The sequence below is a fragment of the Idiotropiscis lumnitzeri genome, chromosome 8 (assembly GCF_059441095.1).
Source record: "Idiotropiscis lumnitzeri isolate Australia: NSW breed Sydney's pygmy pipehorse chromosome 8, RoL_Ilum_1.0, whole genome shotgun sequence".
NCBI lineage: Eukaryota > Metazoa > Chordata > Actinopteri > Syngnathiformes > Syngnathidae > Idiotropiscis > Idiotropiscis lumnitzeri.
In genome coordinates, this window is record NC_142398.1 from 4,917,793 (window position 1) to 4,943,147 (window position 25,355).

A 25,355-nucleotide genomic window follows, 5' to 3' on the forward strand; every position below is an offset into this window, starting at 1 on the left:
TATATTTATTGTTTTGTCTTAAAAAGCTGCATCCTTAGTTAAACAAATTATTTCAATTCCAATTATTGATACATATAAGGACATCAAAATTTGGTTCCAATTTTTTTTTGTTTTCTGAAAGAAAAACAAAAGACTTCCGCCATTATTTTAAGAGGGTGACAATATGCAACTCAAAGTGCTTTACATGACTTCATCATCTAAATATTGACGCTTATTGTTCAACTTTGTTTCCATTTATCATCTCATGTTGTAATATGATATGGAAATAAAGACGCATTTTTAATTTTCTCTTCAATTTCAATGACGTCACAAAATGAACGTTTGATAGCTCATGCTGCCTATAATAACACACCAAATGAACTAAATGCAAGGATAGATATTATTGAGCAATACAATTTTCCATCAACATTCTTTTACTCCTGACACACAATGCTGTCACCAAGGGTGCCAAAAAAAAGGTGTGTGAAGGCTGTCTTACACTACTGTTGGTGTCTGAAGAGCGTCTTGATGTCCCCTTTTTTTCCACAGAGTTTGTGTAGGAATCAAAAATGTTCTCCTTTCGGCAGCAGCGAATCTCTCCGAGTTTTGACACTGATGACTCGCAGTCAGTTTGAGTATGCTTGAAGATGGAGAGAATGAGGTCAGGATGGGTATCACAGATAAGAGAAAGCAATTGAAAGTAAATTAATCAAGCTAGATATTAATAGACAACAGATTACATTATTTTACATGCTCGTAATAGATTACAGTTCAAGTGATTATTTAGGAACGGCACAGTGGCCTGACTGGTCTCACAGTGCAGAGGTCTCCAGCCTTATTGTGTGGAGTTTGCATGATCTCCCCGTACCTGTGTGGGTTTCCTCCAGGTACTCCAGTTTCCTCCCACATTCCAAAAACATGCATGGCAGGTCGATTGAACACTCTAAATTGCCCCTAGGTATGGGTGTGTGCGCGGAATTCTTGTTTGTCTACATGTGCCCTGCGATTGGCTGGCAACCAGTTCAGGGTGTACCCCGCCTACTGCCCGAAGATAGCTGGGATAGGCCCCAGCACCCCCTGCGACCCTCGTGAGGAGAAGCGGTAGAGATTATGGATGGAATGATGATTCTTTTGATGAATGCTGAACTTTTAAACGTAAAGGCAAAAAAGAGCATCTCGCTGTAAAAATTCAGTCTTGTCCTTGGCCAGAGTCTCAGTTTAAACAATTTGCAATAGAAATGAAAGCATCCAAACCATGTATGTATATCATTTACAATGCTGAGGACATCTAAATAGCTCACAATATGCTGCAAGATGCACAGAAAATTCCAACGTTTCAAAGATGTCAAGACTATCAAATTCTATCAGTTTAGCTTTGCACAAGTTGTGATGGGTTTGTCTCGGGTTGAGTTAGAATTCCCAATTTACAGATATGGACGATTACTGTTCCATTTTCTCCTTTGCTTCTGTTGTGTTTGCCCTCTTGGTTGAGAAAAACAAGTTGTTTTTATTTTTACTCCATTTGTGTAGATAATAATGCGAGATGTTTAAAGCCTATAATATGTAGAAAAGAAAACGATGCACACAATCGAGAACAATTCTTACCACTTAAGGAATGTTCACTACAAAGCACTGCGGTCTTAGTATAACAATTTCTGGGCATTATTTTCTGCGAGCTTTATATGTTCGATAAAGTCAAAAGCAATACAATACAGTAGATTGTTTTCCCCGACTAAGACGTGTTGCATGTTTGGAATTGTCAATAGTTTGAGAGCGTATTATTTCGCACATGCGTACTGGGTGGTCTCAGTGAATTTGTTTTGAGTTGATGTACTAGTGAGAGTATTAGTTTAGAGTTAATGAATGTTAAGGTGAAAGTATTGTGTTACAGCAATTAAACATCATGAGTTTAGTATTTAATAGATTTTTATGGGGGGGAGCAAATCAAACGGTAACTTAATGTGTCACATCAAAGAGATGCTCGAGAGGTTGGGGTAGGTGGTTAAGTGCTTAGGTAGAAAGGTAGGTGAGTAAGTAGTAGATGGGATGGAAACAATTAGTTAGGTTGTTCGGTTAGTTGATTGGTGTTGAGGTTTAAGGTAGGTCAGTGAGTATGTCGTTCAGTTGGTAGGTGGGAGAATGTGGGTAGCGGGCAAATTGGTGGGTCGGCTCTCGATAGGCAGACATGTAGGTAAATATGTAGAGGGGCAAATGGGTGGATAGTTGTGTAGGTTGGAAGATGGGGGGACAATAGGTCAGTGAGTCTTTCACTCGATGGGTAGTTGAGCGGTGTAAGTAAGATTAGGGTGTAAATTGGTAGATTGGGAAAAATATCTGTTGGTCCATTGGTTGAGTGGTTCAGTATTGATAGTTGAGGATATGCAGCTACACGGGTAGGTAGGTATGGTTGGGTAGGTGGTTGCCATCTTAATATTCAACAGGGTTCTTTTTTCCTTTATTAACAGTCCCCTATGCTTGCTTGCTTGTCCTTGGCATTCTTACACATTATAAATCATTATTGTCACAACAATAATAATATAACTATTATTATTATTGTTTGTTATTATTGTATATTTATATCCTCAGCAAGTCACACGATTGCTGTAGCTTGCCGCGCTCTCCCTCTGCGCCCTTGGAGCCTGCGTTCCCAAGCGTGAGTAATCCACGTCCAATTAGCCACTCTCGCCTCGAGCCTAACGAGCCACACACACACATATGCACTCACACACACATGAAACATGTTAATAATATCACCTAGGATTAATGCCTTTTTTCCATCTTTGAGCTCACCAGTCGACCAATCGCGAAGCACTTCAAAGCAGTCGCCTTTAATGCAAATGTATTGCGGACAGCGTGAATGCTAACGCTAATGTGCCACGGGTGCTACTGCTAACCGGGCTTGACTTCACTTGAATGAACTTTTGGACACATTGATGGCACTTGTGTTGTGTTAGCTCACTTATCTTAACTTAGTTTTGGTCTTAGCAGCTAGGGAGATTTCTCGGGTCACTTCTTATTGAAGTGCATTCAGACGAATGCCGCTGCCGCAATTAGCGCATCGATTGTGAGCTAATGGATTAAAACGTGGACTCATTCTGCTGTGCCCGTGAGAAAATCGGAGGACATTTCTCTCTCTTTCTCCATTAAAAGAGTGTGAGGAATACTTTTTCACTACCACAGCAAGCCCAAAAAGCTTGTTAACTGACTTGAAACCCTGACCTTGACTTCAAAACCTAATTTGAAATCCAAACGCATGTCTGAAACCCTTACAGTGGAAACCCAAATGCTTCTTCAGAACTCGATCCTAGCCTAACGTTAACGACGTCAGCCTGTCTGCAAGCACTAATTGAACCACTTACTTTGTCTTGAACCCTAATTTGAGAGCCCTAACAAATGTTGTTGAGGCTAATTTGAAAGACTGGTTTGACTTGTTAACCCTCCCTTATAACCGTAACCCATGAAATCCCAAACCATGGCAAATTCTAATTTAAAACCCTAACCAGATCTTAATTTCGAGCCCGACCTTTGGCTTCAAAACTTACTTTGAAACTCAAATTTCAAACTTGGCTTTAAAACCGACTTTGAAACTGAACCCATGATTGAAGGACAAACATGAAAGGCTAACCCTTCTTGAAAACCCTAATCTGCAACTGAAGGTCCTAATTTGGAACCCTAATTTGGGTTTGTAACCCTACACAAATTTGAATACCTAACAAATACTTCAAATCCTAATTTGAAACCCCAACCTCAGTTGGAAACCTTAACTTAAACTTGAAACTCCAACCATTGGTTGCAAATTTCAGAGACAAAGCATCTGAAGTGTTGCTTTGTATCCATTCCAAAGCGCATTAAAATCTGTGCGTCTGATAGTTGACATGTTTTGTTATTTTTTGCTGTTTTTTGGGGTGTGTGTGTGTGTGTGTGACACTATCTGAGCCCAGCAGAGCTTGTTGAAGACAAGCTGCACTTCATGCAAGGATGGACGCTGCACCCTGGACTGTCAATTACCAGAATCTCTACTCAGCCAGAATCCCGCTTGGCTGAATCTGCCAACCAGTGTGTGTGCGTGTGTGTGTGTTTGTGTGTGTATGTGCCTTCCTTAAGGCCAAGCTCATTTTTGCCCATTTTTCCATCTGGGCTGACATCCATCAGCTTCTCCTCCCGTCAACCTGCTGCCGCTACTGCTGTGATTTAAAGAAAAGACTGGAAAAAGAAGGCTGGCAAATCAGGCCCACAGCACCTCGGCCCGGTTTTAATGGCGCAGAAAATTAAATGAAGTCAAAGTCAGCGAGAGAAAAATGACGCTGATGTGGCACTGGTTGAAGAAATAAGTATAAGTATTAGCAATGACCGTAAGCTACAGTACAGCAGTATGAGCATCGCATTGTATCAAACTTTAAAATGAATAACATTTATATTAAAATATATATATTTTCATATCACCTCAAATCTAATCATTTCATAATCAGTTAAATACAAATATGCAAACGTATGTGTTCTAATATGGAGAAGTATCACCCAATATCAAACCTGTCATATTTTATAATACACAACACAGAGAGTCCCAAAAGTATTGTTTTCAGTTTTGTTTCAGCTATCATTCGAACAGACGTGAGGCCATCATCATTGGACAGCTTGGACTTTGTAGTTTTTGTAAGCATTTCATTGCAGTGCCCATGGCTTGCTAATTGACATTGGAGCAACGCCGCAAAATTGCCCCCTGGCAAGAACTTTTTCTGTCCCCAACTGCAGTTCACTGCCAGACTGGCATGCTTTTTGGCCGTCACACGTAGCACCATTTACGCTCCCCATGGGAAATGTCTGGAAATAGGATGCTTGACAAACCATGCAGCGCAAAGCCTGTACCCACCACCACTGACGAAAAAGACGAACTCCTCGAGCAGCCGTTTGTTCAAGCCAGGGAAAGTCTACCTGAAGGATATGCTCCAAAGACATGCATGGTAGGTTGATTGGACGCTCTAAATTTTTCACGAAGGATGAGTGGGAGTGGGAATGGTTGTTTGTCTTTGTGTGGTCTGCGATTGGCTGGCAACCAGTTCAGGGTGTACTGGGCCAACTACCCGAAGACAGTTGGGATAGGCTCCTGGATACCCAGGACCCTCATGAGGAGAAGTGGATCGGTTATGTGCTACATTTAACACGTTCTATGTGACACCACTAGTCTAAACACCACATTGTGATTAATATTGCTTTATGGAATAAGAATTAAGCAGATGAATCCAACCATTTAGATACATCTGCGGTTGCTGTCATTTTGTCACATGAACAAACTGAAACTGGTGAGCAGTGACATTTGCAATGCGAGCCCTAAGGTACCTAGACATAAATTTCAGGACAGTACGGGACAAAATGGCAGCAACCTGAGATTGATAAAGAAAGGTTCATTTTTATTCCTCTGAGACAATATTACTCAGAATACTCAGAATCGGGCCATATAATTTATGAGCGTGACATGACAACTTTTATCTTGCGCACACAATCAATGTTTGATGTCAAAGACCGAACCCTATTGATGATAAATTTGGGCATTAGGGGTCAGGTAGGGGTGCAGAAAGATGATCACCAGTATCATGCTGTCGATAAAAGCCAAGTAAATTCATTTTATTGCCACAAAATCCTGCTGGGAATGTAATTTCGGCGCACACGCACACACACATCAGCATGCAGGAGGCGCGAGCTTTCCGGATGAGCTGATCCGCAAACGTGATGCGAGCTCACACTCGGACCGTCTGCATGCTGCTTTTGGCTAATGTGACTTTGCGAAATAATGTTTCTTTTGTTATGATTATTATTGTTTCCCACACGCACGCACACAGAACACACACGTCTTGCTTGCGGTTAACGTGGGTGGTTCATAGAGTCTGGCCACAAAGAGGTGAGAAGACTTGGGCAAAACTTCTGTTCTCTTCATCCCAAATGCATGAGAAAAACACACACACACGCACGTCATCTTCCCACGCAGCCGCCTGAATAATTGAAGCGCCATTTAAAGTGAATGTCGGTGGAAAGTGGCCATGAAAGCGTACGTCTGTCTGGATTCTGCTCATCAATCTGCTGTAGTCTGAGCACAATACGAACACAGCAGACAGCATTGTGAGCTTTTTGAGCGGAAATTGAATAGAATATATGTCAATATTAATGTATTATTTTAGTGAAGTAATGTTTGGCCGAGCTCTAACCTTGTGGAGTTGACTTATTGAGTTTCCTGTTTTGTGGCGAGTAAAACTTTGCTGCCGTACTCCGCACAAATTGACAGTCTCCATATTTTTACAATTTTTGTGTCACCCGTCAGTCTATTGTGCATGATTTAAATTTGGTAGACATCAGACAACATTTCTACAATAATTTTGTATTTGAAGGCCCACGGGAAATAAAGCAAAAATGGCATACTTTTTGGTATAGATTTTTGAGACTTTTTTGTGGCTCTACTCATGATAAATGTGCCTAATGAATTTTTCATTGCTTAGTGAAACTGCCTCTGGCCAGGAAAGCATTACTTTCCTGCAAAAAGACTGATTTTATCATGACGTGTTTTTTTCACTATTGTTTTTAATAACGTCATCGCTTTTTTGGGGGGGGGAGTATTTAATCTCTCAATAAAGTTGAGCGCATCTTGGGCGCTCGCTCGTCAACTCCCAGATCAAAACTTCATCATTCAGCTCCCAGCGGACGGCAACACGACTATTTTTGGGATGACGGATGTGCCTTTCAAGTACGTGACGGGAGAACGTTTTGGTCGCAGCAAACAATGCGGAGACAAATAACAAAAACATGACAAAATGGAGCATTTGTTCCTGAATATGTTGAGTTTGACATCCAATTTGTTTGTTTTCATTGAAACAGAACTTGAACGCAGATAAAAATTGTCAATCAAACTTTTAGGGATTGTTATTGTACTGTCATGGCAAGAGCCCAATTTATTTGGAATGACAACAAAACTCATGACTGTCTCTGTAGCAAAATTCAAATATTGAAATCACCACATTGACCTTTCCAGCAGCGATGACAATGAGATTGTTGATTTTCAACCAAACATTTAGAATTTTTTATTGTTATGTCACTCAACGACAAGATTGAAGACAAACATTAAAATCAATACCTTGGCTTTTTTCTTGAGGCTCCTGCAGGCAGTAATCACATAGTTCATTTTCACCCAAACCTTTAGGGAAAGTTATTGTGATGCCACAGAATGACAGAACAACCCAAAATTATCTTAAATTATCGATAAATTAGCAGCTGAGCACACACATTCTAATCAATACTTTATACCCAATACCTAAGTTGTGCTCAATGAGATTGTTTTAATTTTTTTTATGGATTGTTTTGGCTTTAGTGAGTTTATTGGACTGTTCAACTCGAGATCACAATTCAGATGCTGGCTGTAATACACAACGGAAAAAAAAAAAATCAAAGTTACTACATCTAATATTAAGACATTTTTAGAAATTGCTCTTTTTTTAACCAGAGACCAAAGGTCAACGTCTCACGATTGTTCGCAAAAACACAACTCACGCCACAGAATCGTCTTCATTTTCATCTTCTAGTCTTTCAATTTCGTTGTCCAATGATAAAATGTTACTTACAGCCTGGCCTGTACAGCTAATACATATTTTATGACGGCGAACAGACTTCTTTCTTTCTTTTCCCATTATTTGCATTCAGCATCAACATGGAGCACATTCAACATGATGCCGTTCATGAATAAAGAGCGAGAGGCGATACACGGCGTGCCCTGTCTGCTTATTTACTATCTGCAGATTGAGCGAGCCATCGCGCGGCGGCGACCATTGGGAGCCCGTGATTATCAGACCGCGCCGAGGTCATAAACGCTCGCCCTCCTACACGCAAATCTCATCTCCACACTGTCAACGACGTTTTTGCGGTGACACAGAACACGGTTGCTCACATGCTTACGCCTCAGCTATCAAATGCATCTTGGATTTGTTTTGCTCTCCCTGCAATCAATCAAGTTCTTGTTTTGAAAAACACTCTCTGAAAGATTTCAGGAAAATTGGCTCTGAATTGTGTCTCGGATAGAGGGAACAAAGTCGCAAAATCTATAAACTCAATTAAATATCTATCGGGTAGAATAATGCCAGACTCATTGTTTTTGAGTCACGATTTACAGAAACCAGTGCCGCATTCATATTTACTTGAAGTCCATGCTAACTTTGGTCAAACGTCATTCAAAATCAATCCGGTTGTAGTTTGGATAAATTATCCCGACGACTTTGTAGAATATCACTTGTGACTGGTGCAATGGTGTCAAGGAAAGCATGAATTCGGCCTCAGCGATTTCTCTAAAAATCATTGTGGTCCTTGCTCTTAAAGTAAATACGAACTACGTTTACATGCAGCCAATAAAAATTTTAAAAGCTGGATATTGGCAGTATTTGGATTTTTAAAGGCCATGTAAATGCACTGAAAACCCCAAATATGGTCGTATTCGAATAAGACCTCTTACCCCTTTTCTAAGCCAAATGTTGGGTCAGTTTGTGAAGAACACAAAAAGATCCAATTGAGAGAAAGAAAATGAAGTTGAGAGGAACACAGGGACCGGAACGGGAAGCGAGCAATTTGAGGCGAAACAAAAGTATGAAGAAAGGAAATACAGGGAAGTTGCCAGGAGCACAATGAGGTTGACCCAAGGAAGTCGAGCAAAATACAAGAATGAGAAGAAGACAAGGAAGTTGGGAGGAAGAGTGAATCTAAAAGTAAACAAGAAAGCCACGAGGAAAACAAGGAAGACACAAGGGACACAAGGAAGTCAAGTGGAAAACGAGAACACTGAGAGGAAAACAAAGAAGTTGAGGAGAAAACAAGATAGTTGACTTGAACACAATAAGGTTGACGGGAACACAAGGAAGTCAAGGGAAAGCTGAGAGGACATGGAAAAGTTTGAAGACAAGTCTGAAAAGATGCTGAGCTGTGACTGGTAACGGGATTACTACCAACATGTTCTCATTTGACATCAACTAACTCGACACATTCTGTCTCAGATTGTCTGTCACAAATAAATGCGGTTCTTTGTCTTAAATTGAATGATGACCAGTTTTCAACCCTAAGTAGCAGACGTGCAACTACAAGACTGGCGGGCTCAGATTGATCAATATTGGGTCATGGACACAATTCTCATCCTTTGGGCTCGAAACACCACCGCAATGATTTCCATTTCCTATTGACATTTCAGACAGTATTTTCCATTCATATTCAGCCAAATGCTTCACAAGTCTTCGGTCAGCGCACTACAGTGCAGATGGACAATGACCCGAAGCACATAGTGAAAGAAACCAAAGCGTGGATTGTTATGTGAAGGCCCAGTCACTCACCTGATCTGAATCCAATTGAGCATGCATTTCACTTGCCAAAGACAAAACTGAAGAGAATATGCCATTAGCAAAAAAACATTAGTAGATGAAGACTGTGGGTGAAGTCCACCATCTGGTGATTTCCTTGATATGCTCCACAAATCAGGCAATTGTCAATGATTGCAAAGGATTTGCAACCCAAAATTGAAAGGTGAAAGTCTGAATTATCATTGTTGATGTCCCATTATTTCTGGTCCCTTAAAACGTGTGAGCGATGTTAAGTGCAGTATATAAACCAAATCCAATGTGTTGGTGTAAAGATGACAATTAGGTCTACGTCCCAATATCTATGAGCTGAATGTATCTAAGTATCTTATCTGGTTTTGCAGATAATATGTGTGTGTGTGTGGGGGTGTGTGTGTGTATGTATATATATATATATATATATATATATATATATATATATATATATATACACACATTTATTTATTTGTTTGTTTGTTTATATATTTATTTTTTTGTATGTGTTGTTTTACATAGACACCTACTGGTCCACAGGTCCAATACATGACCCTGCATGCGTCCCGAGGAAGTGCACACCTTAAATAATTTCGACGTTTTGGCAGAAGGGGGAAAATGTCCGATTTCCATTTACAAGCTTCTTAGATTAGATGAAATGAAAGTTTTATGGTCCCCGTTGGAGAAATTGGGCCACGGCTACCGAGGGAGGAGAAAAAGAAGCCGGAGAGTAAATTGAAATTGTCCATGGAAAACAGCCCACAAGATTACATTACCATTAACGACTTTGCACAATTTGCTTTATTGTTTGATGTGTGAAAGGGTGTTCCCATCCAAGATGCGCTTCACCTGTGTTATTTTAGGGATTAATTGTCTCAATGAGTGTAAAAATAAGTCGCTGTTAATACTCAAAGACAATCCTTTTCAATCTCCTCCCAGAGGAAGTCAGGAGGGACACAAGGAAGTTGGAGGATCTCAACAACAAAAGAAAGAATTTGATAGGAACACCAGGAAGTTGAGAAGGATGCAGCTAAAGAAGTTTTCAGAGGATTGCAATAAAGCTGAAAGGCACACAAGGAAGTTGAGAATGACACAATGTAAGAAAACAAATTTGAAGGAAGGACAAGGGAGTCAAGAGGAATGGAAGGAAGTTGAAAAGGAAGATTAGGAAGAAGCCAAGACGAACATAAATAACTTGATAGGAGCGCAAGGCAGTCAATAGGATACAAGGATATTGAAAGGAATTACAAGGAAGTCAACCGAAATACAAACAATTTTGAAAGGAACTAAATCAAGTGTTAAGTAAAACAAGGAAGACAAAATCCAGCGAAAACCTAAAAATTTGAAAGCAAAACAAAGTTGAAAGCAAACAAAGAAGTTCCGACGATATCAAGGAAGTTGAGAGGAGCAAAAGAAAGTCGTGAGGATACCAAGAAAGTTGAGATGATAGCAAGGAAGCGGAGACAGAAAACAGGTAAATAGGGAAGGAAGAACATTAGGAAGTTGAGAAGAAAACAAGGAAGTTGGGAAGGCGACGATGAAATTGCGATTAACAAGGAAGGTTGTCCTAAAGTTGAGTTCAGGAAACAGGACGGCGGGAAAACCACTGCGGGGCAAAGACAAGTGAAATGTTGGATAATCAACCCCACGCAGGGATTTGAACACAAAAGCCAAACGTGTCTGGGGAAAATAAAATGCCGCCACACTCGCGCTGAACTACTCGGCGCTCATTTTCTTTTGTCTACAAGAGGAATTATTCATCACAAAAAGTCGCCAGAATCATCCGAGAGACAAAAAAATCATCGAGTGAACAGGGACAAAATCTTTTTTTTTTTTCCTGTTTTGTGTACGCCCACTCGCACACTCACAACATGATGATATGTTGTGTGTGTGAGTGTGTGTCTGGTGTGCGTGTGTAGTCCTGGAGCCACAACAACACACGACACACAAAACGTGTCATGGATTCCCCGCAGACGGTTTGGAAACTCGGAGCCCGGAAACCTCGATTCTTCCCCGCTGGCAATAACACAAATGCTCATACGCACAAACACACAATTTCATGTGTGTGATGCGTTTCTTCGCGCTTTTCAAATCATCCAGCGACAACCAATACATTGGAAGTGGAATACCGGGATAAAATTTGAAAACATTTGCTCAAAGGTTAACGTCAGTGGGCGTGCTGGAGCCTATCCCAGCTGTCTTCGGGCAGTAGGCGGGCTACACTCTGACCTGGTTGCCAGCCAATCGCAGGGCTCGCCAAGACGAACAACCATCCGCGCTCACACTCATACCAAGGGGCAATTTAGAGTGTTCAATCAACCTACCATGCATGTCTTTAGAATGCGGGAGGAAAACAGAGTACCCGGAGAATACCCACACGAGCACAGGGAGTGTTGATCAACGCAGACAACTTGGTGGTTCCAGTTTTGAGGACATTTTGCAGTACAGTAAAAGTACAACACTGGGGATTCCTAAGAAATAAGACAAATGTATAAAGAACAAGTAAGAATCAATTTACTTATTCAAAAATATTCCATCAAATTTGAACTCAATATGTTTGGAGCGCCCACTTGCAGTATTCGCTAAATCTTGGATCGTAGGATGTAACACTGACAAATCCTAAGGAATCCGCTGCATAAGAGACAAACAAAATGTATTAGCGCAATTCGTTTATTTGGTCAAAACTTCCATAAAATGTAAACTCACCATTCTTGGAATGTCCACTAGAGGTTTCCGTTTATGCTTCGATGCTTTTAGCCACTGTACAATAAACATGGCTTGCTCTGCTGTGACATCTGATTTGGTGTTCAACAGAAAAGGTAATAGATAAAAGCAATGTACAGTTCAACGAAGAACAATTAGATGTGTTGCAATGAACAGAGAGTGAGTTGAATTGAGATGGAAGTTCAATTTGTCCATTCGACTTCATCCAACACATCCTGCTTTAACTTGGCAGAATCACTTTGGGCTGTTTGGTCTGATTCACTGGCATTTTTTTTTTTTTTAATAAATACTAATTTTCTTCTTGCATTGAAACAAACCAAACTACAGTTAGGTTTGCATTACACTTTTTGAGAAACAATAAACGTTCCAGTAAATGACAAATTTGATGCCCACCACCACAGATTCTTGGAGATGACAGCTATCTGGACTCCACAGTAACCCCTACAGACTCTCTCTCTTTTTTTCTCACTTCCAGGCGGGAACTGTCGAGTCAACAGTCGAGAAGTGCAAATGTGCGCGTTCACAAAATTGTTAAAACAGTAGAAAGTTTTGTACCTGTTCACCCAAACTATGAACGAGTTCATGAACTTTGGTTAATCTCACTCATTCTAATAGTGTTAGCATTTTTACCATAAGTTCCATGGCTGCGACGTTCGCTGTCACCGTGGCAGACTAGCGAGGATTCTGGGCGGGCTGAAGAGTGTGAAACCCCGCTCGACTTACTCTACTCGGCTGTTAGCCACATTTGGCACCATTCCAGTCTACACTGCGTTTGTGTAAGGGAAATAACATAAAAGGAGTTTTGCAAAAAAAAAAAAAAAAAAATGACATTATATTATATTATGTAAAATGTGGTGTAACTACACCCTTGTACTTACTGTTTCACGTCACCAGCCGGCAAGTCCGAGAAAAGCAGGTGACAAAATGGCAACTCCATAAAATGCAGGCCTTGAATGCAGGGTCTTGTCACTTCAACAAGCGGTTTACCTGTAAACAGGGTGGTCTTCTTGGGGCCCTAAGCAAAGTTTCCTTTGTGGGCCCTCGAACTGATCAGCAGCACCAACTGTGCCGCTATGTGACTGCAGCAGTCTCTTCATTTCTACTTTTTGTCATTGCAAAAACAGCAGCACTGAAGCATTGGATCCTTTCTAATCAGGTACCACTGTACAAGTCAAGTGAGGACTACACCCCAGAAAATTTGACATTTTCCTTCCTCCGAATGCAATTTAGTCCAGTTGAGTTTAGTCATTGAATTTACACTTCAATGCAATAAACTCATGATTAATATTTATTCACAAACAAAATAGTTTTAACCGAATATCAGATAAGAAGAATGAATGCATTTATGAGTTATATGATAAACAAGCCCAAGGAAAGTATCTGAGATAAATTTGTATTAAAGTACCATAATGAGTACCTAATTACATACATATTTTTTTTCTTTCTTTCTTCATGGTATGAGATCAAATGTACCATGTATCATTGGGGTTGTATTATTATTATTAGTAGTAGTAGTAGTAGTATTAGTATAATTGTTGCTGCCAAATTACTAAATGCATAATATTGTAAACACATTGGTGACAACCCAATTTTAAATCAAACAAATGCATAATTAAATACCTCAAACATGACGAAAAAAAAGGCCTAATGCATGCTCTAACGTTGAGTGCAGAGCATCTTTAGTTAATGCTAGCCAACTCTAACGTTCCCGAAAATAAAATGAATAGGCACAGCGCACAGATACAATTTAAGCATATTTTTGTTTTAAAATATCATTTAAAATAAATAAAGTTCTGTCGCATGTTTATGCAGAGGTAGTGGGTCACACGACGACGTAAACAACATAAGTTGCTATTCTCAATTCAAATACAAGACCTTAACATCCTCCGCACTTACCTCGAGATTGTCGTTTCTGTTATCCACCTTTTCTGTTTTTTTTATTTTGTTTTTTTCCGCAACCGATGGATGGTCATTTTGACATTTTGGTTGGTGCCCTTGCTTACACACAATTGCACGTTGCCTGGGAGCGCAAGTTACGTATGCGCATTAGTGAAAGGACGTGTTGGCAATGGGTTGCCAGATCGGGGCCCTTTGGACAAGTCGGGGCGCTACGCGACTGCGTAATTGGCGTATGGGCAGCTGCCTGTAAACCAATATTGCTGATCAATTCCATACCCAACAGCTGGGTTAAGAAATTGATGCATTTGGTTTTAAATTGTGGGTGGACCATCTCTTACCCAACAGACGGTTTCACATTTTAGCCCAATTTTAATCAAATGTTTCATGAACCTGACCCAACCTCTGACCCAACAGTTGAGTTGCAAATTTGACCCAGCATTTTTAAGAGTATATATATATATATATATATACACACACATCCACACACTCATCCATTATCCTAGTTGCCAGCTAATCACAGGGCACACAATGACCAACAATCGCATGCACACTCATACCTAACGGCAATTCAGAGAATCTAATCAACGTGCCACGCATGTTTTTAGAATGTGGGAGGAAACCGGAGTACCCGGAGAAAACCCAAACAGGCACGGGGGGAACATGCAAACGCCACACAGGAAGGCCGGAGCCGGAATCGAACCGTACACCGCTAATTTGTGAGGCCATCGCACAAGTCAAACACCGTTCCACCCGTCATTTCATCCAACCAATTTTAACATCATACAGAAACAACCCAAGGATATATAAAATGCAGTTTCTAAATGATGATTTCATTAACCAAGGGAGGAAAACAATACAAACCTATCCGGCCCGTATCTGTGAAAAAAGTAATTGCCCCCTCGAGTTATGCCACATTTGGCAGCAATAACTGAAATCAAACGTTTGCAATAATTGGTGAAGCGTCTTTCACGCCGCTGTGGAGTAATTTTGGACCAGTCTTCTTCACAGAAATTGTTTAGCACTGCCGTATTGGAGGGTTTTCAACCTTAACCTGCCCGTTGAATATCACACTACAACATCTCAATTGGATTTAAATCCGCACTTTAAAATGTTAATTTAGTTCTTTTTGAGACCTTCTGGGATGGGCTTATTTGGCTGCTTTGGATCTTTGTCCTGCTGCATGATCCAAGAGCGTTTAACATTCTCCTTCAAGATATTCTGGTAAACAACAGATTAATTTTTTTCCCAAAAATTGCTGCAAGTTGCCCTGGTCCTGAAGAAGCAAAGCAGCCACAGAACATCACATTGCCACCACCATGACATGATGGATTTGTTGTTGGAAATTTTGTTGTCTCCTTTACTTTGTCTAAATGTTTCTATAGAAGTTTCTTCTTGAGTCAACAAAAGTGGTGGTTGGGTGTTGCCTTGAAGTCATTTGAAGTCAGCTTTGCCAAAACTGTCATGAGTCACAGTTGCTTGGTGATTTAACAAAGGGGGGTTAAGTTTTATTAATTTTCCAACTAATAAATCGCATTTTCCAACGACTATTTTTGCAAAGCTTGTAATGGATATTTACTTGAATAATATCTTGGAATTGATGCAAAATCACGAAATATGAAGTATATTTCATTCAAAGACTGTTATAATAGCTTTTTTTGCTTTTTGAATACAATCTAAATGGAGCCATCTTTACAGGCATTTTTCTTTGAAGCATTTCTCAAAATTGCCCAAAAGTTCCACACTCCAGCAGTGTTGGTTTGCACGGCCCAGTGGTAACTTGAACACGATGTTTTGTTCTGAGACGCGCTAAAGATGTAAAGCTAATATGGCATAATATTTGCAAAATATGCTAAATATGCTTTTTGAAGTAAATCAAACTGAGTTAACTGAATTAAAATATTTAACTGAGTTAAAAAAAATTGGATTAATGACCAGAGTTAATGCTTTAATTTTGACAGCTCTAATATGTGTATATATATATATATATATATATATATATATATATATATATATATATATATATATATATATATATACATCCATTCAAAAATGTGGCGTTTTTAAAAAAAAATACAAAAATGGGTTTTCAACTTTTTCTATGAGACATAAACAATTTTAATGAAAAGTTATTAAGTTATTAATATAAAAAAAAATTGCATGTGCAAATAAATAAGAAATGTATTTAAATAGTAATCTTTTAAAATTCACACCAAAAACAAATTTCAAATTGTGTTGGGGAAATAAGGTACTTTTTGTCAGACCCATTTGTGACCAATATAGGACTCAAATTTATCACCTTGTGAGTTGAGTCACTTCTCCACCGGGTGGAAAGTCAAGATAAACCGACAACCACCCTGATCTGACACCATCTCCACTCTACTCTTCAACTACCGACTCTTTCATCAACCACCACAACCCCCCCCCCCCCCCCCCCCCCCCCCCCCCACCCCCTGCACGTCGCGGCTATGCCCGTCCTTTCAGCGAAACAACTTCACCGGCCAAATGTGAAAAACTCAATCCATCAGTCATCGGACATCCAGCCTGTGGCGGCTCGACGGTATTGTGACCAGCATTGAGAAAGAGGAGGGTGCACGGAAACCAATCAGTCAAGTCAGTTGGGGGGGGACACACCCCCACCCACAGTCACCCCCCCCCCCTCCCATCCTTCCCCTCCCTCCTTCAGCTGTCAATCAAAAGCACGCACACACATGTCACAGGTGCACACGCATGCACGCCTCCCCTTGACCAATGGTGCAATATGGAAATGCACGTGTTTCCTCTTCTTTCTTGGCGCGCGTCTTCATCGCGCACGCACACCCATGCAACACACACGCACAGACCCACAAACACACACCACCGCCGTCACCAAGCACTGAAGCAACACCACCACCTCCCCGCTAAAGAAGCGGTCCGATCCACATCACACACCACATGCTCCAGCAGTCCAAAAGTGCAGAAATTCTCCAAATGAGAAGGTGAGCGCGGTTTTACCTCGTCCGCAAGTACGTCGTGCGTTGAGGCTGCAGGCGGCCGGCGTAGGATCCACAGCGGAGGATGAGGTTCGGTGCGTTCCAGCAGAGGAGGAAGGCGAGAGTGAAGGAAGGAGGAGTGATGGGAGAGGCGGTGTGCTGCTGCTGGAAGGTGGGAGGAGGGGCGGGGGTGAGGGGGGTCGCTGGCTTATGGATGGAGGCTGCTGGTGAATTGGGGCTGCAGCCTCTTGGCGAACTCGGCATCATTGATCTATCTATCTATCTCTATATCTATCTATCTATCTATCTATCTATCTATCTATCTATCTATCTATCTATCTGTATATCTATCTATCTATCTATCTATCTATCTATATTTATATATATATATATATATAGAGAGAGAGAGAGAGAGAGAGATATAGATATAGATATATATATATATTAGTGCTGTCAAGTGATTAATTTTTTCAACTAATTAATCACAAAAAAATTCCATAATTAATTGCGATTAATCACATTTTTCAGCTACTATTTTTTGCGAAGCTTGTAAAAGATATTTACTCACTTGAATAACATCTTGGAATTGATGCAAAATCATACATTTAATTCAAAGACTGTTCTAATAGCTTTCTTTGAGTCTTGAATACGATTTAAATGGAGACATCTTTACAGGCATTTCTCAAAACTGCCCACAAGCGCCTCACTCCAGCAGCGTTGGTTTGCAAGGCCCAGAGGTAACTTGAACACAGTGTTTTGTTCTGAGACGTTCTAAAGATGTACAGCTAATATGGCACAATATTGGCAAAGTATGCAAATTATTTTTTAAGTAAATCAAACTGAGTTAAAAAAATTGGATTAATCACCTGAGTTAATGCTTTAATTATATATATATAGATAGATAGATAGATAGATAGATAAAGGAAATTAAAAGAAAATGAAATAAAGATGATAAACTGAATCATGTGGAATTCATTAAAACTTCTCTGGATTAAAAAAAACCCAATAATAATCCAATTCATGCATTGTTCAAGTGAGATGTAAAATGGGAGAGATAAAATAATTAAAATAAATATCCGTTATAACATCATATTCAATATAATAATAGAATCTGCATCCACTCTAAAAGTTTTAAAACAAATGAAAATTATAATGAAAGGGATCTTCATCCATTTTATTTTTTATTAAAATGTAAACTAAAAAGGGATAATGAAGCAATTTGGGTGGTTATGGTCATTCAAAAATGGTATATAAATCTAAAAATATCAAATGTACACTGTAAATAGTTTAGGTTAAATAAACTTTTAATAATAAATTTTTAATACATTTTATTTCATTTATTTTTTTTCATCAAGTGGTTGCACAAAATAAAATCATCAGAAACTGTGTATGAAAATGAAAAAAAAAGAGGTGTTGTTAAAACAAGAAAGACCTCCAGTGCAAAGTAGGGTCAACACGTGACTGTTGAAGCAGTGAAGATACAAGAACAGAATCGAAAGATGTGATGTCGTGACAACTGAAGGATGGAAAACACGGAAGAGTTGACGTCAGACAGACGGAAACAAGAAACAGCTGATGACATAAGAATGTAAATGAGAAAGAGGTGAGGATAGAAAGGATGGAAATGAGGAAGAAGTGATGACAAAATTACAAATTTGACATTGTAAACCTCAAATGTCCAACTCCGGTCCTCGAGGGCCACTATCCAACCTGTTTTAGTTATTTCCCTGTCATGATTTGTATTTGTTGTTTTTGGTTTAGTATTTGGTTTCATGTTTTGGCCTTGTTCCTGTGTCTTGTCTCGTCTTGTCGATTGTGTCCACCTGTGTTCGTTTACCCAAGCCCTTGTGTTAACCAATCCGGTCCTTCCAACCCTCCGTGTCTTGTCCAGGTGCTCCTCGTTGTCTCGTCAATTTGTGTGTATTTAGTTCCCTGGTTGCTTTCAGTTCTTGTTGGTCCATTGTCATTTTCACTGTCATTGTCCCTGTCGCTTGTCCCTGTCCCTGTCGTTGGTTTCCTGTTGTTGTCCAGTTTTTCCAGGTTCCTTGTTTGCCTTTTGTTTTCTGTTCATTAAATGCCCTTTAAGTTACCCCTGCCTGGCTTCCCTGCGTTTGGGTCCTCACCAACATCAACCCGGACCGTGACATTCCCTCCTCCAACAGACCCAATTCAAATGCTTTGGATCATTAGCAGCCTCCTGCGGAGCTTCCAGAAGAGCTGCTCATTTGAATCAGGTGTGTTGGGGGAGAGAAACATCTACAACAGGCTGGATGGTGGTCCTCAAGGACAGGAGTTGGACACCTGTGGCGTTGTTAAGGTTGATTCTGCTCTGCTTCCTCCTAGTGGTTCAGCAGAGTCACATCCTGGCCTCTGATTGGCTCACTAAAACGGGGCTCAGCTCAATACTGGACTGTACTTGCATTCATCGCACAGCTGATTGACAATCTGAGCACACGCACGCAAGAGCAGTGTAAGCAGGGAGATCCAAGTGGGCAGCAGACGTCAAGATGAAGGCCAGCTATTTGTTGCCATGCAGTTGCTGCATGGTGTCGGTGTCCCCTCAGATGCCCCGCCCCCAGCACACACACAGGCATCGTAATGAAGCACCGCTGGCAAGCCGCTCTGACTCGGCATCTTTGCATCCTCTCGAATTCGACAAGTGCCAGCGAGTCAGACTGACAAGAGGAATGAGGAGTCACGTTCAGGCAACACAAGCACACTGCATCCTCGTTTCCACTCTTCCGTCATCTCCGCTTCCTTGTTTGCATCCTTGTTTGAAACGCTTCCTCTGTTACATTTGAGCGTCACGTCTTTTCAGTTCGGATCCTTTGGTTGTCACTTCTACCTCGTTTTCATTCTTCAGCCATCACCTCATCCTCATTTCTATTCTTCCATCGCCACCTCGTCCTCATTTCCATCCTTCATCGTCGCTTCATTGTTTCCATCCTTTCACCCCCTCTCCCTCATCACTACTCCCTCATATCCATACATCCATCCTTCCATCATCACCACTTCCTCGTTTTCATCCATTTGCCATCACCACTTCCTCATCCATCCATCATCGCCTCTTCCTCATCTGCATTATTCGTCTGTCACCGCTTCATCATTCCCATTTGATCTTCCCTTCTTCCTCACTTCCATCCTGCCTTCTTCATCAATTACATCCTTTTGGGGCTAACTCCCATTTCGTTGTCTCCCCTTATACACTTTTATCTTTTTTTCATTGCACGTTCCTTGTTTCCATGCAGCGCTTCTTCCTCCAATTTTTGGTTGTAACTCTCCATCAAGTCCATAAAGCAAGAACAAAAAAAACATGAAGTGTAGAGAAAAAAAAATGAAACAAGATCGCTGTCATCTCCCCTTTGTAGCATTTTATTCCTACCACCCAGAGCTCCAGCTCTTAGACACGCTTGACAAAAAACAGATTTGCAAGGACGAACTTCCACGGCGCCAAAGTCACTGAGAAGGAAAAAGGCAGACGGGATGTGGAAAGATAAGGAAAGTGGCAGGAACATCGTCACTTAGCCACGAAGATGAGGGCGAGGAGCGATAATGATCATATCAGTCAATAAAAATTATATTATATAAACTTAAGAATTATTATCAGGAAGCAAGGAAGGAGTGATGAGTGAAGTTTGGGAAATGGAAAGAAGGGAATGCTCAAAATAAGGAAGAGATGATGACAAAAGGATCTAATGAATAAAATGTGATGACAGAAGAAAGAACAGAATCGAGGAACCACGATTTTGAAAGATCTGTAAATCAATTGTTTTCATTAAAAAAATAAAAATAATTCCGTGAACCGAATGTTCGTGTTTTTGCGAACATCTAAGATACTTTTGTCCTCGTGAATCTGACGTACGTTTTTTTTGTCTCGCAAAAATCAGAGAACATTGTGATTCCCCAATCAGTCTAACACACATTTTTTGTTGACATCAAAGATGATTTAGACTTCAACAGACGCAACATTGACGTTTTTGTAAGCAAAGAGACTTAAGAGTTGAGGACAAAAAAAATTCTGCAACACCAATTTGAGTTTTTTACAAAATTGGAACATATGTTTATGCAAAAATCAATGACAATAGTTTGAGTCTCGCGCAAACCTGACAAGGGTTGCAAGGGTGCTGGAGCCTATCCCAGCTATCTTTGGGCAGTAGGCGGGGGACACCCTGAACTGGTTGTCAGCCAATCACACATTAAATCTAATTAAATTTAGATGTTTTTTATGACATCAAAGACACTTTAAAATGTGAAATATTTTTTATGTATTTTTTTTTTACATTTTTAACATTTAAATCTAATCAGATTTCGGCGTTCATCTAAATTGACTCTTTGGTTGCAGTGTCGTCGCTGTGTATGGATTTTCAACAGCAAAACCACTGACACTCGTGCAGGCCCCGCTGAAGTCATCTCTGCTGGGAGTTGTGAGTAAAGCCTGTTTTTTTCTTCTCTCTCGCTCTCTCATTCCCGCTCGCTTTCACCATAATAATTAACATGCATGCATCTGCTTGAGTTATTTATAGCCACGGTCACCTGTTTGTCAGAAGCCCTATCCTTGATGTTAACACATCACAAGCATAAGCGTCCACACTTAAAGGTCACTTCATTAGGTACATTTTGGAATCTCATTCAACATCAGAAATTAACAGCAGAAATCCTCACGCAGTCCCGTTAATCCACTGCTGAATATTTAATAGGATTTCTTACCAACAAAATACTGCATCGTACCTTATATGGGCTGCGATGAAAACAATTGGATGTTCTCTTCAAATTCTGTATAATAGCTGAAACGTGGGGTGGCACGATAGTTGACTGGTGAGCACGTTTCGCCTAACAGCACAGAGGTCGAGGGTTCGAATCTTCCTGTGTGGAGTTTGCATGTTCTCGCTGTGCTTGCGTGGGTTTTCTCTGGGTACTCCGGTAGGACACTCTAAATAAGGGGTCCTCAACCTGCCTGTCTTCCTTCACTCCTTGCTGCAACACTCCTGATTCAAATGATCAGATAATCAGCAAGGTGTACAGAGGCTCGATAACGATCTGAATCATTTGAATCAATTGTGTGGCAGCAGGGAGAGATGGAAAACAGGCAGGACACCGGCCCTTGAGGAACAGGATTGAAGAGTACTCTAAATTGGTGTGATTGTGAGCGTGAGTGGTTGTTTGTCTATGTGTGCCCTGCGATTGGCTAGCAACCAGTTGAGGGCGTACCTCGCTTACTACCCGAAGATGGCTGGGATAGGCACCAGCATGGCTCAGGATGGATCTCAAATGTGTCTTCTGCATAAAAAAAAAAGACTAAAGCTGAATATTTTGTCAGATTTGCTGCTAAAATTCTGTTTATAAAACCGAAAAGGATGGTGAGGAAAATGCATAAAATGCTTTTGTTTTGGGTGATGAACAAATAAAAAAAAAAACAATTTTGAAACATCATAGTTCTTGTTTGTTTTGTGCATTGTAAACTTATGAGGAAGGCTGCAGAGAACGTTGAAAAGTAGTAAAGTAGTAAATATGAGCCTTGTGGTCTTAAGAAAAGAAAAAAAAAGATCCGACTAAATATTCAACATTAAATTCATATTTAAATTTGAGATTTTAAAATGTGATTTACAAATGGCGTTATTTTATTTTTTTTTTTTTACTTTTTATTGGCTTGTCCTGTTTTGTCTTTGTCTTATTTTAAAAAGGACTGCATGTTAGATGTATTTCTATAGCAGTAAACTGTTTGTGTTTCGATCCAGGATTTTTATTGGCTATCATAAAAAATATTGAGAGGTTAACCACTCAGTTTGTATTTGATTAATTTATTTGATATGCTTGCTGTATTTAGTTTTGCACTGGAATACACAATTGCACTGTATTTTGGACTGATTGCTGCACAGTGTTTTCTGTAAGAAATCCAACTAAATGACCACTCATTTGTGCTCAGAATAGTCCTAGCCTGGTTGAATTTCAAATCTGTTCAATCTGTTTTTATGTACAAAATGGTTGAATTTACATTTCAACCCAAAAAAAATGTAATTCCTTACTAAAGAAAATACAAATTGTTGAGTTTGAAATCTTAAGAACAAGTGCCAATTATAAGTACGCTTGAACAAGCATGATAATCAACACGCTGTGCATTTTGCTTTGAATGTGATCTAGTGATGTACCTAATGAAGTGTCTGGTGAGAATGGAAAAAGTTCGACATATTTTGTGAACACACACACGTTCACGAACACGTACGCGCAGTCACACGCGTCATGTATCAGGTGCTTGCCTCCCTGCTGTTACCATGACGACCACAACCAGTGCGGCTCTTGAGATTCTCTGCATGCGTGTTCCAACCTCTCAGCCTCTCTCGCGCCCTCCAGCCACTCCTCCTTTCTCCCCCCTCAGCGGACCTTCTCCGTTACCTCCTTTCAACTCTCCATCTTCATCATTCCTTGACTCCTTCTTCCGCAACTTCGTCTTTATCTTTGGAAATGACATCATAGCGTGACATCTTGAATGACGTCATAACGCATGTCATCATTCTATGCATCCACCAATCGGCGCATTGCGGTGTGTTTAGCTCCGCCCTTTTGAAAAAATGTCCTGCTGCTTTGGCGAACTTTACAGCAAACCTACTTCCCAACATTATTAGTTTTCCCAGGCCCACTTTTTTTTTCTTACCTTTCGTGTCAGCCACAGTGGGGCAATATTTAGACAGCCCCCTCGGCCCGTGCTGATTGCTTGATTCATGGCTTTGCTGGCCGGTAATTGGATGATGACAGAGGGGTGCAAGTGTTGCCCAGCAATGATTGATGGCTGCTGCTGTCGCCAGTCCGGCTTGTTGTGGACCAGATGTATGTGCTCATATTCCACAGTGTGTGCGCATGTGCGCGTGCGCGTGAATGTGAGCGCGCCCGTATGACTACGCGCGCGTGTGCGCGTGTCGCTTTTAGAAAACGTGTACGAATGCGTGTGTGAGTAAGTGTGAGTAACCTACACAAGCACGTGGAGAACATGCAAACTACATACAGGATGGCCGGAGTCGGGATCGAACCCGCGCCCGATGCTGTCTCTCACTGTGAGGCCATCGTGCTAACCAGTTGTCCACCGTGCCGCCCTTGTGGTGTACCCTTTTGTCCAATCACAGCTGAACTGTTTTCTGGGTTTGGTCATTTGACGTTCGCAAGCTGAGCCCTAAGCAAGCTTGATGTCATTTCCAGTCGACAGCAAGTGGTAAAACGTCCGCCCTCTGAGATGGATCATAACGGGTGACTTTTGCTGCTCATATTCCACAAAGGCACTATTAATCAGAATGCTGTGTTTCGAACGAGTGGGGCCGCATAGAACAAATTCTTGTTGAGAAAATGCTTGACTGACCCTTTAAATATCCCAAAATGTACATACATCTGATTTAAAAAAAAAAAGGCTAATAATGGACTCAACCAAGATCTCAAATAAGAGCAAGTCGTCAGCTGTTGAGATGTGTTTGAAGGCTCCATGAAGAGAGACAAGCGAGTTATGGAGTCATTTGGTGTTATTGCCAACCATCTTGCTTCACTTCAAGTCTATCACTCACATAAAACACGGCTGCCGCTGCCGCCGCTGCCATCTCGGCTACACAAATACATCAACACCACTGCTGCCCTTTCACACACTTGCAGGTTTTCTGCACGCCACAAGAACACGTCAGTTCATCCCTCAAGGAACTTTTTTTGCATTTCAGTGCATTTGTACTAGCACTTTGAAGTAAGAATCTGTTTGTGCGTGAGCGTGTGTGTGTCGTTTGCGACATGCATGTTTTAGTGTACGTGTATCTTTTTGTGTATCATTTGTATGCGTGTGTGTGTGTTCGCATGTTCATGCGTCTACGCGCTTGCGTACATTCATGTATTGGGGTGTTTATGCATGTGTTAGTGTGTGTAGTGTGTGTCTTTGCATGTATCACGTGTGTACATGAGTGTCTGAGTGTAGGCCTGTTTGTATCTTTTGTGTGTGTGCATGTAGATGGATTTGTCTGAGATTTTGTTTGTGTGTTCACAGCTCACCAGCTTGCTGATTCATCACCTGCCTGCTTGTTTGCAACAGTATGTGTGTGTGTGTGTGTGCGTTGTGTGTGCATTTATTCTGATGAACCCATGAGGAATCCTGCAGAAGACCACTTGAACCACACACACGCACACAAAATCAAGTTGTTATAAATTTTGTTTTATTTATTTTTTTGTATTAAAAAAATGACACGCATGCACAAACACATGTGGACTCAAACACACACACTGTATTGAGCACAATACAAATTCATGTTGTCAATTTATGCACGAGCACAAAAAATGCATGAGCTTGGGCATAAATACCCAAAACGCACGCACACGTTGCCTGCCTTCGATAGGAGGCGCTACATGGGATGCTGCCGCCATCTAGTGGCTGCTTGTGGCTCTACAAAAGACTTTCCCAATTATAGTAACCAGTTGA

At 40.7% G+C, this 25,355-nt stretch overlaps 1 protein-coding gene and 1 long non-coding RNA gene across 2 annotated transcripts in view; one reads left to right on the top strand and one right to left on the bottom strand.

Annotated features, from left to right (window-relative positions):
- Nucleotides 1-21,702, bottom strand: part of LOC148331800 (protein phosphatase 1 regulatory subunit 29-like) — a 134,735-nt gene extending 113,033 nt beyond the window's left edge. The window contains exons 1-2 of the mRNA XM_088303802.1: nucleotides 21,647-21,702; nucleotides 16,941-17,080 (exon numbers count right to left, since the gene is read on the bottom strand). The gene's annotated coding sequence lies outside the window, so the exon portion shown is untranslated. The remainder of the gene's footprint in view (nucleotides 1-16,940; nucleotides 17,081-21,646) is intronic.
- On the top strand, nucleotides 18,742-24,946 carry LOC148331801 (uncharacterized). Its single transcript, XR_015844762.1, has 4 exons — nucleotides 18,742-19,152; nucleotides 19,262-19,623; nucleotides 21,261-21,342; nucleotides 24,927-24,946. It is a non-coding gene; the product is annotated as an uncharacterized LOC148331801 (long non-coding RNA).
- The last annotated feature ends 409 nt before the right edge of the window (nucleotides 24,947-25,355 follow it).